This window comes from Lycium ferocissimum, chromosome 10, assembly GCF_029784015.1.
Source record: "Lycium ferocissimum isolate CSIRO_LF1 chromosome 10, AGI_CSIRO_Lferr_CH_V1, whole genome shotgun sequence".
NCBI lineage: Eukaryota > Viridiplantae > Streptophyta > Magnoliopsida > Solanales > Solanaceae > Lycium > Lycium ferocissimum.
Window position 1 is genome coordinate 32,081,968 of NC_081351.1, and position 13,624 is coordinate 32,095,591.

Sequence of the window (13,624 nt, forward strand, 5' to 3'; positions counted from 1 at the left end):
TATTTTCGGCAACCTTTTTAAGCGAAGGGCAAAAATTAAAAACCAGCAATTTGAGGGGCAAAAATTAGAGACCACCCCAAAAGAAAGACAATCCGCGCAAAAAAATGAATATTGACAATAAGGTAGTCCGCCCATTGATTCATGCAGCCCATAAAAGCTGTAGAACCGACCAGTCCAAATGAAGGATGTTCTCACCAAGTAAAATAATTAAGAAGATTTTGTACTCAAAAGGAAAGAAGATCACTGCACGCTTACATTGAATGCAGTCAATCAAGGAATCTTTTATTTAAGGAAGCAATTACGAAGTGACTACATCAATGAGAAGAAATTAAGGAAGCAATAACTGGAGACCCTAAATCAAATAACAATCGAAGTCGTCTACAAAGAAAGTTGCCTAGAAGATATGAAGATCGATCAACATTGAATGCTCTTGCTTTATTCTTGGAAAATCAGGAACCTCAATATTCCTATTTTCCAAGGATCAGAATCTCTTGGGCTGCCTTCTCTGCTTGAAGAGCCAAACATGTTGCGGATCGAAATAACAGGGCGTCATGCGAAAGCTAATAATTGCAAACCTTGAATGGCGATAAATCAAACAACAATGAAAGACTATGAAAACGACTTTGATAATATGATATGTGTTTGGTCAATTGACCTACATATTGAAAACTAATATAAAAGAAAATCATAAAAACTATTGAAAGAAAAATCTCCCCCTAAACAAGACTTCGTTTGAGGACTACATTGTGGATACTACTGTGTTATTTTGTGTGAAGGAAAAATCCTCAATTTATAAAAATACAAAACTTTTCCTCCAAGAAAGTATTAGTCAAATATGGAAGAAATCTTTTCCACCAAGGAAACCTTTTCCACCAAGAAAGGAATTCTAATTATGGTAGGTAAGTCAGGGCAAAACCCTAACAAATCTCCCCTTTTGGCCTGGATTTTCTTGACAAAACTTAATTCGCATTCTTCACATTTATAATCTTCATCAGTGTTGTTTTCCATGGTTAAAAATCGGTATTGGAGCCCTATACGTTAAAAGTAAGCATGGGTTAAAACTGGTTTTTATTTTTAAAGATGTAACCACAGGACTGTTGATATTATGGTTGAAAACTTTGTCTCCACATATGCAGTACTTTAGACTTCTTTTTTTTTTGTGACAAAAATCTTGATTATCTTCGAGTTGGTTGCAACTTGAACTGATAGACCTTGAACATGTCTTCAACCTCATTAAACTATTGGTTTAACCATTGACTCTGATACCACTTGTTAGGGATCGAAATAACAGGACGTCATGCGGAAGCTAATAATTGCAAACATTGAATGACGATAAATCAAACAACAATGAAAAACTATAAAAACGACTTTGATAATATGATATGAGTTTGGTCAATCGACCTAGATATTGAAAACTAATATAAAAGAAAATCATAAAAACTATTGAGAGAAAAATCTCCCCCTAAACAAGACTTCGTTTGAGGACTACATTGTGGATACTACTGTGTTGTTTTGTGTGAAGGAAGAATCATCAATTTATAGAAATACAAAGCTTTTCCTCTAAGAAAGTATTAGTCAAATATGGAAGAAATATTTTCCACCTAGGAAACCTTTTCCACCAAGAAAGGAATTCTAATTATGGTAGAAAATCAGGAAAACCCTAACAAAACGGCTATATTCTGAAGAATGCAAATAGAGGTTTAAACAGACGAATGCAATTGTACTTCGTCTCAACCTTCCCATAGTCTTTGCCCTATTTTTCATAAGCATTGTATTTCTGAATAATTTACTGTGCCCAAAAAAACAAAAAAAAAAAGAGGAGAGATAAAATTATAGTGGGTGAGGCATTATATCAAAGATTATGAGAGTTTGAGTGTAGACGTTGGAGCTCCATCCAAACGAACCATTGAACCCAACACCTTTACTGAGAGCTGCAGAGAACACTCTTGCAACCTAAGGGGACTGGATTAGGATCTCCATTAGATCGAACCGATAAAACATCCGTGTCATTTACGTTCTGCAATTTACTTGCAGCACTGTTATAAGTGACTATATATATATATACACACACACACTAGTTACAAAATCCCGTGCTGTGCACGGGCCCAACTCAGATAAAAATGTTGCAATTGCTTAATTTTTTTAATGAATTTACATTATCTCTTTTTATGATAACGTTAAAAAATGTAATTAAGTTACAAATTTAATACTATCCCTTTTTGTTTGTTTCTTATTCCAACAGAATGTATATTATCAATTCATGATAAATTTCAAGCCCGAAATAAATCGCACAATAATAAATTGAACAAAATTTTGGAAAATATAAACAAAATATTGATGAACTCAAAGTACTTTTTTTCCAAGACAAGAAATATTTTTTTGTCCCAAAAATAATTTTACTTTTGATATGCATAAACAATTTTAACTTCAAAATTCTCATAATATTTTTAATGAGATGATTTATAGTCACACAAATGTGTATGATATGTTTTAACCCAGAAGTTTCAAGTATTTTTCTTTCTTAAACTTTATGTTTAGTAAAAAATGATGTCACATAAATTGAGGTGGAGCTAAAATTCAGATGTTCATTTTGTTGTAATTATATAATCTAATTTGTCCTATAAATTTTAAAAAGTTAAATTTACAATTAAAAATTCAATATTACAAAAATAAATAACAAATTAAATTCAATATTACATAAATAAATAACAAATTAAATTCAATACTACCAGTTACGTCTAGAAAACTAAATTACTCAGAAGAATCTAACATTTAGCATAAGTATCAACGGAAATTTTACATATATATATTATTATTATAATAATAATAATCAAACAGAAATTCAATTAAGGTCCTACTTTTTTTTCAAGATAACCACTGTAAGGTTAAGAAGCCACGTGGCTAGAAAAGAGAAAAGTAAAAAAGAAGTGGGTCAAAAGGCTGCTGCTCGAAAGTGATGCATGCTGACATAACTACAGGTTAATTTGGTAAAGATTTTCAAAAACTTATACATTAGCTACAGTAAAATGTCTTTTAAGCCAATCAAATTATTCCCTTGTAACTGAAATGACCGAACTGCCCTTCAAATCTCACGTTGGTATGTTGATCTGTTGGCTGCTAACTCCCTCTTATTAGATACTTTAGTAGAGTATAATTCATAGAGCCCATTTGGCTTACCTTATAAGTTGCTGAACAGCTTTTTTGGTTGTTTGGCTGGTCAATTTATAAGTCATTTTGTGTTTAAAATAAGCTTAAAAAAATAAATTGGGATAGCCTAATTTTTTTTTTAACTTATGAGTTATTTTCAGCTTATAAGCTATTTTTTTAAACTGAGCCAAACGAGCTCATAGTCCACTATTGAATCCTCAAAGTCGACTTGCTAGAGGAAAAAATTTCAATTGCAGCCCCGCTTCTTGCACTTTCACTTTCCGTGTCCATTTGTTTGCTACGTAACGGTCCCCACCGAAAACGAATCCTCACCAACCAACCATCGAAAGTTTTACCTAATGAATCCGCACAATGTCGGCTTAAATTTAGTGGACATGATCTAAAAATCTATTCTAACTAGTGTATTTGTCCGTATTTTGCGCGGTCATAATTTTTCTAAAAATATGATTCAAATCATAAAATTATGTATAAAACTATTTGAGGAAAAGAATTTGTGAAAAATATTGTAGGTTAAGTATTAAAAAATCAAACTAACTCAATATAGGTAAATTTAAATAAGAAAATCATAAATAAAGATTCGACATTATTTTAGTGAAGGAGAGCACTTCATTATAAGAGAAATTCAAATAAAATGAGAAAATATTAGTGTGATAAAATAATTTGCATGGAACAGTATTAAAATTTTAATGCAATATATATGATGAGAAAACTTAAATAAAGATTCATAAAAATATTAACAAAAGAAATGAATTTTATAGAAAAATAATTTCAAAACTCTCTTCTCTTGTTAAAGTAATCATTTCAAAGCAAACTAAATTTTACAGATTTATTACATACAAATTCGTCTAGGATGAACTAATACTTCTAAAATTGAATATTCGGTAAGGAAAACTTCACAGAAATAATTAAAAATAAGTGGGTTAATGTAATGAAGCTATTAAATCAACTAATTTCAAAAAGGGATAAGATGCTCGATAGGACATGAATTCTAATATCATAATTGTTTCTCATAGGAACTTCGGCAAATTAATCGAATTATATTAAATCTTTAGAATAGATCAATAGAATTTAGGAGAAAGCAATAAAAGACATGAATTCAAAATATGAACTTCCAATTGAGAGACATCAAGAATTCTTGTCCATTTCTTATGCTGAATGTTGAGGGCGATGTTTAAGGTTGCTTTAGGGATGATTCTAAAGCCCATAATCTTTTGGGTATTGTTACCCTTTTGAAGAAGAAGAAGTAGCTGGAAAAAAAAATAAAAAAAAAAATATATATATATATATATAGAGAGAGAGAGAGAAGTCATCTTATATGTTATATCCCGTATTTTGTACGTTGAGATAATCCGAGCTAACCATGATAAGTTAAGGACAAGACTAGTTCGGGATACGAGGTTGAGACTTTTGACCTCCGATTTTATTTTAATGCACAAGTTTCTTATGAATTTTATTGGTATGGAATATTAAGGGAAATTAGGGGCTAGAAGTTGAAATAAAAATTTTCATGAAAAAGCCAAAGTGAGCCGTGTGTTAAGGTGGGACCCACATGTCGGGATTTTATAAAGGACATATGAAGAGATATATGGGTGGTACGTGAAGTTGAGCAAGTTAAGATGACCCATAAGCTAAAAAATGAGTGTAAGCCCTCCAAAAGAGCGATTTAAGAAAACGTCTTCGGGTGATCGACTTCGAGGGCCAAAACGGTATTATGAGTTTGGAATTTGGGAAAACTCCCGAATGAAAGTTGTAGATAATTGAAATATCTTTCCAACCATAAGTCGTGCGTTCACGGAAACGTCGGGATAAGGAGATATGGACGTTTTAAGGCGAAAAGGTCGGTGGGCCGGAGCCCAACCCGAGCCCAACCGGTCGTGCCCATTACCCACACCTTTTTAAATGAAATATCAGCCTTTTCTCCTCATTTTCATACGAAAACACCCAGAAAATTCTGGAGAAAAATAGAGAGGAGAGCCTAGAGAGAAAAACTAATTTTGACCAAAATCCGCGCCCCGAATTCCGAAGCCCATGAAGAGAAAAGTGTCATACGTCGCGTTGCCTTCAATTTGAGCTAAAAATCAACCAAGAAGAAGAGGGTGGACGTGGTGGCTTCATACTTAAGGTAAGATCAATGTTCCTTTTCATTGTTAACAAGTTTATTCAGAGTTTTAACGGATTAGAACGGAGGGAATAGTGTGTAGAAATGGATGAAATTCATGAAACTTTGTATGTTGATGTTGAGCCGTGAGTATGGGCTGTTTTGTGACAAGGAATGAACTAAATTTTATTTAGTATTTTTTGGTTGTTGTGTTGTGGATTCTATGATGTAAATAAAGCTTTAATGAATTAAGTTGAAGATAAAATTGTGTGTGGGCTGTTTTGGAAGCTAATGTGAATTAAATATAGTTTCTTGTATTTATGAAGATAATGTTGCTAAAGTGTGGATTGTTGGTGTAGTTGATGAATTTGAAAGAAAGAGTTGTTGTTCCTATTGGAATTGGGAAGTTTCGGGTGAGGTAGTATAATGGTTGGGTTGTTGGAATATTGTGCGGATTGTTTGAAACGTTTTTGAATCTTGTTTGAATGATCTCGGATTAGTACTTGAACTTGTGATCGTCGATGTTGGGTTGAATATATGTAGTTGAATCGAATATAAATGAATGTCGTCGAATTATGTAGAAATGAGTTATTCATGCTAGAATGCGTTTGAAATTAATTATTGATGTCGTTTATATGGTTGTTGGTATTGTTGTCGAAGATTTGGCCGAGTTGAATTCTCGGGGTTGTTGAATTTATAGGGAAAATGCTGCCCAATTTTTTGTAGATAAAGTGATGGCTTGGAGTTGAATTCTTCGATGCTTATGACTAATGTTAATATCTAATGACGTTGTTGTAGACTGTGAGAAGCCGAGACGTAAGCTTGACTAGCGTAGGAAGCGGACGAGGTATGTAAGGCCTACCCTTTTCCTTCTTTTGGCATGTCTTAGATATGATAAGTTACGAGTCTCGGGGCAATTCCATTCCTATGATCCGAGCATATATAAATATATGAGTCTTGTTCATTCCCTGATGTTCGCGCTTTCAATATAGTCGGACTATGGTCCTTATGTCTTTTGTATGATTGTATCTCAAAAGTTACATAAAGAGATTTTGTTGTAAAATATTCTGTAACTACGAACGTCCATAACTTTCATAGACTAAACCGGATTGCTTTGATATGCTCGCAAATGATTCTATAACGTATAATGTCCCTAACTTTCATGTATGGTCTCGGATTGGTTTGATATATGACTACGATCCCTACGGTTCCGTAATATGTTTATGATGTTTGATATGTTTCCGAGTGTCGTCCGAAAGATATTTGATACGATGATTTGTCTCCTTATCTGCTGAGTCCGTAATGATGATGTATGTGCATATGGTTTCTCACTACTCTGTTCGTGCAAGCTCAATATGTCCTTCACCGAGTCCCGGGCCGGGTACGTATTCGTGCACAGACTATTGCATTGTTCACCGAGTCCTCGTTAGGTCGGGTGCGATATATATGATTACTTCACCGAGTCCCTCACTAGAGGGCCGGGTACGGTATATATATATGATTACTTCACCGAGTCCCTCACTAGAGGGCCGGGTACGGTATATATATATATATATGCATATGATGACATGATGATTATATGATTTCATTCACCGAGTCCCTCACTGGAGGGCCGGTATGGCATGTATATGTAATGATATGTTGATACGCATGATATATGATTCAAAGGCAAGTCTTTTGATCCTTTGGTTATTATGCTTGCTTCTGTAAATCCCAGTTCGGTTACGATTCTGTTTAATGTATTTCATGCTTTATATACTCAGTACATATTCCGTACTGACCCCCTTTCTTCGGGGGCTGCGTTTCATGCCGCGTAGGTACATGCAGATGAGCTGAAGATATTAGTAGGAGGTGTTCCAGCGGGATTAGCGAACTCCATTTCTTCCCGGAGTGCTGCCGAGTCAGAGTATATGTAAGTTATGGTATCTGGGGTTATGTTAGAGACTTTGCAGACAGAGTCATGTGTATGATATGTCAGTTTTGTAAGCGGCTCCATAAGCCGATGTGTTGTTATGCATTATATTACAGATTTCATACGATTACAGACTTTATTTGATTTGAAAAAGATGAAACGCATGTTTGATTTCCGAAAAACTTTCATTATGTATTTATGTTATGATTTAAGGGCCCAGCATGACTATGAGTATTATGAGAGTCAGAGGGTTCGCTCGGCCCTACGTAAGGGTTGGGTGCTCGTCACGCCCTATCGGAAATTAGGGTGTGACATTATATAAGAGCAAGAGAAAGATCAGTAGTTAGAAAAAATGATTATTTCTTTGAATTCCTACAAGATCCTTGAATTTGTGGGATTTCATCATATCTCATTACAAAATGCTGCAGAAAGATAATTGCTACACATTCGATGAATTAATAAACATTATTTAGTTGTATGAACGGAAGAGAAGTAAAAAATTTACAATGGTATTTGAAAGCTCGTATTTTCTTTTAAAGCTCATAATAAAGATATGACACCCAAGAGACTCAAATGAAGAATTTGTAACTAAAATTTCATGAGATCGGTATTTAGACATTTTTAATTATAGGAATAAGGAGTAAAATTTTTTTTTTATTTTTTTTATTATTATTTTTTTTTTTTAAATATAGGTTTCTTGGCCAAAGAGAGGTGTCGCATCAGCTTCCTCGATCTCCGAATTTCATCTCTGATATCTTGTAATCTTTCTTAACCCCCTCAGTGGTGAACATGCTTCAGAAGGTAGATTGTGAATATGGTCATTTAAAATACAATATCCTCTGAAGCTAATAATTTACAAATAATGAATTTAAATATACAACCAACAAATTCATCCGACCAATTACGACCAAATTGTGAATATTGTTTATATATCCATACAACAAAGTGCAAAGTCTCATAATCATAATTCTCACACATCAAGACTACAAGCTTACAAAAGTTACTTTGAACCATAACTTGTATATTAGTTAATCACTTTTGAAATGAAAGTGAAACATAAAGAAGCAATTCAAATCAATATTCGAACAAACCAACAACGAAATGTCTATAAACAGATTTCCTGTCCATCTCTCTATTCTCATATCGTCCCCCCTTCTCTCCTTTCTTTGTTCTCCAGCTGAAAGTTCGTCACAAATTTAGCATCGACTTATTTAGCTTTTGTATTGCAGAAAATGACAACAACTTGATAAAAAAAAATCTAAAAAATTATGCAAGAAACTCAAAAGATTGATAGAATATGATATCCAAAGAGAGGGCATGCAGCTTATTTATGTAGAGGAGAAATATGAGGATGCCTTGAATAATTAATCCTCCATTATCACCACATTTAAGTATATATACTTAATCTGATTCAGGTCTATAAGAACGTGCCCATTTCTTCATTGTAATAAAAGATGGAATAAAATATGAGTAGTAAGAGCATTAATTTGATTTATGTATATAAGAACGTGTCATCCCCTTACTCATTTTTTATTAATCAACTATTAGCCATTATAATTCTTAATTGCTGCAATTAAGAGACGTAACCCCTTTTTTTTTTTTTTAACCTAGAACATAAATTTTTTAAATGAGAAAAGCCAAAAATAGGAGAAAAAAGATAAATAGCAATGGAGATCACAGAGAGGTGCCACATCACCTTATTTATGCCTAGCTTTATATTATATATAGATTACCGAGGAATTCCGCAAATTTAGGTGGACTATTTTATGAGACAACCAGAGTTTAAGCAATTATAATGATACAGAGTCATTTGGCTTAGCTGATTTAAAATAGCTGATAAGCATTAAGTACTGGTAAGTATTTTTAAGTGTTGAAGCTGATTTAATAAATAAACAGTTACGCGTTTGGATAAAATTATTAAAACTCATAATAAGTTGCTGAAGTGTTTGGCAAAAAAGTGCTGATAAACATTTTTTCTGTTAGAATGACTTAAATACCCTCAAAGTTGTTTATAGTAATAAGAACGTAAATTCCAAATATACAAACTAATTTATGCCTCATTTATTTTTAATATAAAATTGATTAGATAAAATTATTTCTTATGAATATAAATTATTTTATGATAAGCAAAACTACAATCATAAGCTTTAATAAAATACGTAATAATTATACTAAAATTCGTTAGGATAACTTACTCAAGTAGTACACAAAATATTTGAATAGAAGAAACACATGTGCAATTAATGAAATTTTGTTTATTGCTACTTAAATTAAAATATTCAAATGTGATTAAAAAAATTGAGCAATCAAATCACGAGTTACTGGGTTTTAATTTTTAAAGACGTAGGGTGAGAAAATGACGTGATGGAGAGAGTTAGGGGTTTTGTTAGAGTAAGGGTATTTCAGGGATTAAAAAATAATATTAGGGATACAGTAGTAAAAGTCTTGGTCAAACTAAAAGTGCTTATAAGCTAAGGGTATTTCAGAGATTACAAAATAATATTAGAGATAGAATAGTAATAATTTTGGTAAAACTAAAAGTGCTTATAAGCTAAAAAGTAATAAGTTGGGGGAGATCAACTTACGGGTTATTGCTTATTTTACCTTATACGCAATTGACTTATAAGCAATTTTATTTTACCAAACCCGCATGCCTAAAAAAATGCTTATAAGATTTGGTAGCTTATAAGCTTAGCCAAATACCCTCGTAGACACACAATTGAAGCAATGATAATGAAATAGAAAAACACAATTTTTATGCGAGGGTCTCACCGGAGGAGAAAGAAACCACGATCGTCACAACTCCAATTAATTTCAGAAAAATATATTTACCGGATACATAATTATATAGGATGCGAAAAATCTTAAATCCAGTCTAAATCAGATATCAATCGTAGAGGCGGCAGCCCCTACAACCCCGCAGCCGATCAGGTATAATGGGAATGATAATTCTTTCTACTTCTCGAGGTATAATGATAGACCCACAGGCTGGACTGGAAAGAAAAAGTAAAGAAAACTCTTTTAACAAACAGTAACTGAATACACCATTCAAAGTCGTCCATTACTATTACAAGAACTAGAACATAAACCTTATTCGTGTTGTATTACAGGAAAAATACATTATACATAGTACAAGAAAACAGGGGAAAAGATTTGATTCAATCTGTTTTGTTACGGTCGCCTGCAAGTGTTTCCTTAGCAGACTCAATTGTTTCAGCAACTTTGGCAGCCATAGAATCCCCAGTGCCAGGCTTCTCATTAGGGAGAGGCACATGTGTGATTGTCACATTCTCTTTTTGAGGTTCTTCTTGTTCATGTCCTGCTGATGTCTTGTAATTTATAGCATCCACCTTTATCTCCTTGTCTCCTTCTTCGTTTGTGGGTGTTTTTGTAATCTTTGAAGTTTCCATGTTTTCAATATGACCTTTGGCCTGAATGAGGAATTGATTTCACGGAAGTATAAATGTAGGTGCGAGTGATTGATACTTGATTGTTTGACGAGATCAAGTTGTTTTTTCTTTATATAAATAGAAGGCTAGAAGCACACAGCTGTCCGTCGACATGTGTGTTTCTTAGCAAGGGTAGTTTGGTCTTTCCGACCTTCTTTGTTCTCATTGGTGATTTAGTGTGGATGGGGTTCTCATTCTTCCACGTATTTAGTCACTATAGTGCCTTTAATTTTGTAAGGCCCATGTTCATCATGCTTAATGGTAGGCCCACTTCCATGTCAGCTTTGTCTTATAAGTACTAAATTAATGGTCTCAAACCTAAGATTAAACTTTTAGCCCAAAAATTATTATTGTCAAATCAACTTAATAGTGTTTCTATTCTACAGTCAAACTGTATATAATTTTTTCAAAACATCTCAAATAACCTGAAACAAAGGGAATACTTCCTCCGTCTCATAATAAATGTTATCTTAGCCAAAAAAAATTATCCCATATAAGTGTTACTTTAGGAAATTAAGACATAAATTGACTAATTTTTTTCAATTCTACCCTTAGACAATAAAGTAACATCTAAATGTTGATTAGAAAAATCACATAGTAACTTGGTAAAGTTAGATTTCCAATGTCAAAGGATTTACAAAAGGTAAAAGTAATTTATTTTTATTATATAGGGGTAATTTAGTAAATTTCACATTACATTATTGGTTTCTTAATATGCGTGTTTTTTACTAAGGTGACACTTATTATGGGACGAAGGGAATATATTATAACACAATTATTAAACTCGTGCTTCCAAAACTTTTATATTTTCACAGGCGACTTTCAAGAAACGCCATAGAATATGTTGAAATTTTTTGATAATTGCATTGCACAGAGATAAACTTATAAAAATATATTGGGGCCATATTGGCACGGGTTTTGGTATCTAGTATAATAGTAAGGCATGGGCCCAAATAACATTATGTTGAATATTGCCCTTCGTTTGGGGTGGTCTTTAAATTTTGCCCCTCATATTTGAAATCTTTAAATTTTGCCCTTCGCATAAACCCATAGGTTCCAAAGTTCGAACCCACGCACAAATAAAAATTTTAAAAAAAATTCGCAAGGCAAGTTTAAATTTCGCTATGCCCCCAATACTAAGATACAAGAGATTATACGGACCCGCATACTTGTGAAGGAATTGGCATCCGGTCCATAATCCTGATAATTCATTCAAAATTATATACGACCCGGCATAAAAGTTTGCCCATTAAAAGTATGCCCCATAACTTTGTGAAGAATTACAAAGTTAGCCTTATGACCAAGAACTTAGCCGGTCCGCATAACTTTGATAATTCCTTCACAGTTATGCGGGTCCGCATAAAAGTTTGCCCATTAAAAGTATGCCCCCACCCCATAACTTCGATGAAGAATTATCAAAAGATTATGCGATCCGCATACTTATGCCAAGTCTGCCCATAAGGTATGAGTATGCCATGTCCGGCATAAAAATGTGTAATTCCTTAACAAAAGTATGCCGGTCCGCATACACGCGACCCAAACCTTGTCTTGCGATTTTTTTTTCAATTTATGTCGAGCGGGGGTTCGAACTCGAACCTCATTATTTCGGCGCGAAAGCTCAAAGTTGCAATGCGAAGGGCAAAAATTAAAGACCAGCAATATGAGGGGCATAATTTAAAGACTACAAATATGAGGGACAAAATTTAAAGACCACCCCAAAAGAAGGGCACTCCGCGCAAAAAAATGTATTGGATTTTAGTTTTGCTGTTATTAAAGAATTCTAGTTTTAGAGTCCACTTTAAAAGAAGGGAATTCTACATGGCATAACTAACTCTAGTACATATTTATATATAGTAGTTATAGGTTAAAATAATTATATCCCATAGCTAATAATAATATGTTAAATATAATTTATAGCTATTTATATATATATATACACACAAAGTAGAATACCCCATCATCACATTATTCACTTCCAACTCAACCCTTCGATCTCTCTCTCTCTCTCTTTCTCCCATCTCCGCCCCAATGCTCTGCCGCCAACCACCACGACCTTTCTCCGGTGAATTTTGACGATCAGATCCGGTCATATCTTGGCCGGATCTGATCGGATATACATCAGATCTTCACCGATTGGCCTTTCGTCCTTCGCCGGCGAACTTTGATGGTTAGATTCGGTCAAGATCTCGACCCATCCGACGGATATACATCGATCTTCAATGATTGGCCTTCCATCCTTCTCCCAAGTGAACTTTTACGGTCGGTCCGCCGGATCTTGGCGGATATAATGAGATCTTCACCGTCGACAAATGTTGCTTTGCCTGAGTCCGGCCGACGGTGGCTTTTTCCTCGTATTTCGGTCTACGATGTGAAAAATCGTGTTTCTTTTTCAATGTATTCATTAATTTTTTAGCATACAATTCAAACAGTGTATTCTTTAATTTTTTAGCATACAATTTAGTGTTTGGGTGTATTTTATTTCTTGTATTCGTATTTATATATTCGTTAATTTTATTTCTTGTATACAAATGAATACATTGAATTTTGAAGTGTATACAAATGAATAGAGTGAATTTTATTTCTTTGTATTAAGTTTTTTAGTGTATTCGTTAACTTCTTTAGTGCAAAATCCTGTGTTTTGTATACAACCGATTAAATATAATAAAGTAAATACAATATAAAAGTAGCTATAATGAATACGAATGAGTTTGAATACATTTAAATTGAATACAAAATTCAAAGAATTTTAATGATCGTATTCATGAATACAGCGATGCGAATACAATAAGTAACAAGTGTTGAGTTTTGCTATAGGTTTGCTACGTCATGTAAATAGGTAAAATGTAGCTAAAATGCATAAATAAGGCCTTCCAAGTTAGTCATTTATGAAACTTTCCCTTAAAAAATCCTAAAGTTAAAAACTTAAATCACCTAAAGTACATGAAAAGGGCAAAAAACCATAATTTTATCCAATTGTCATACTAACAATGAACACAG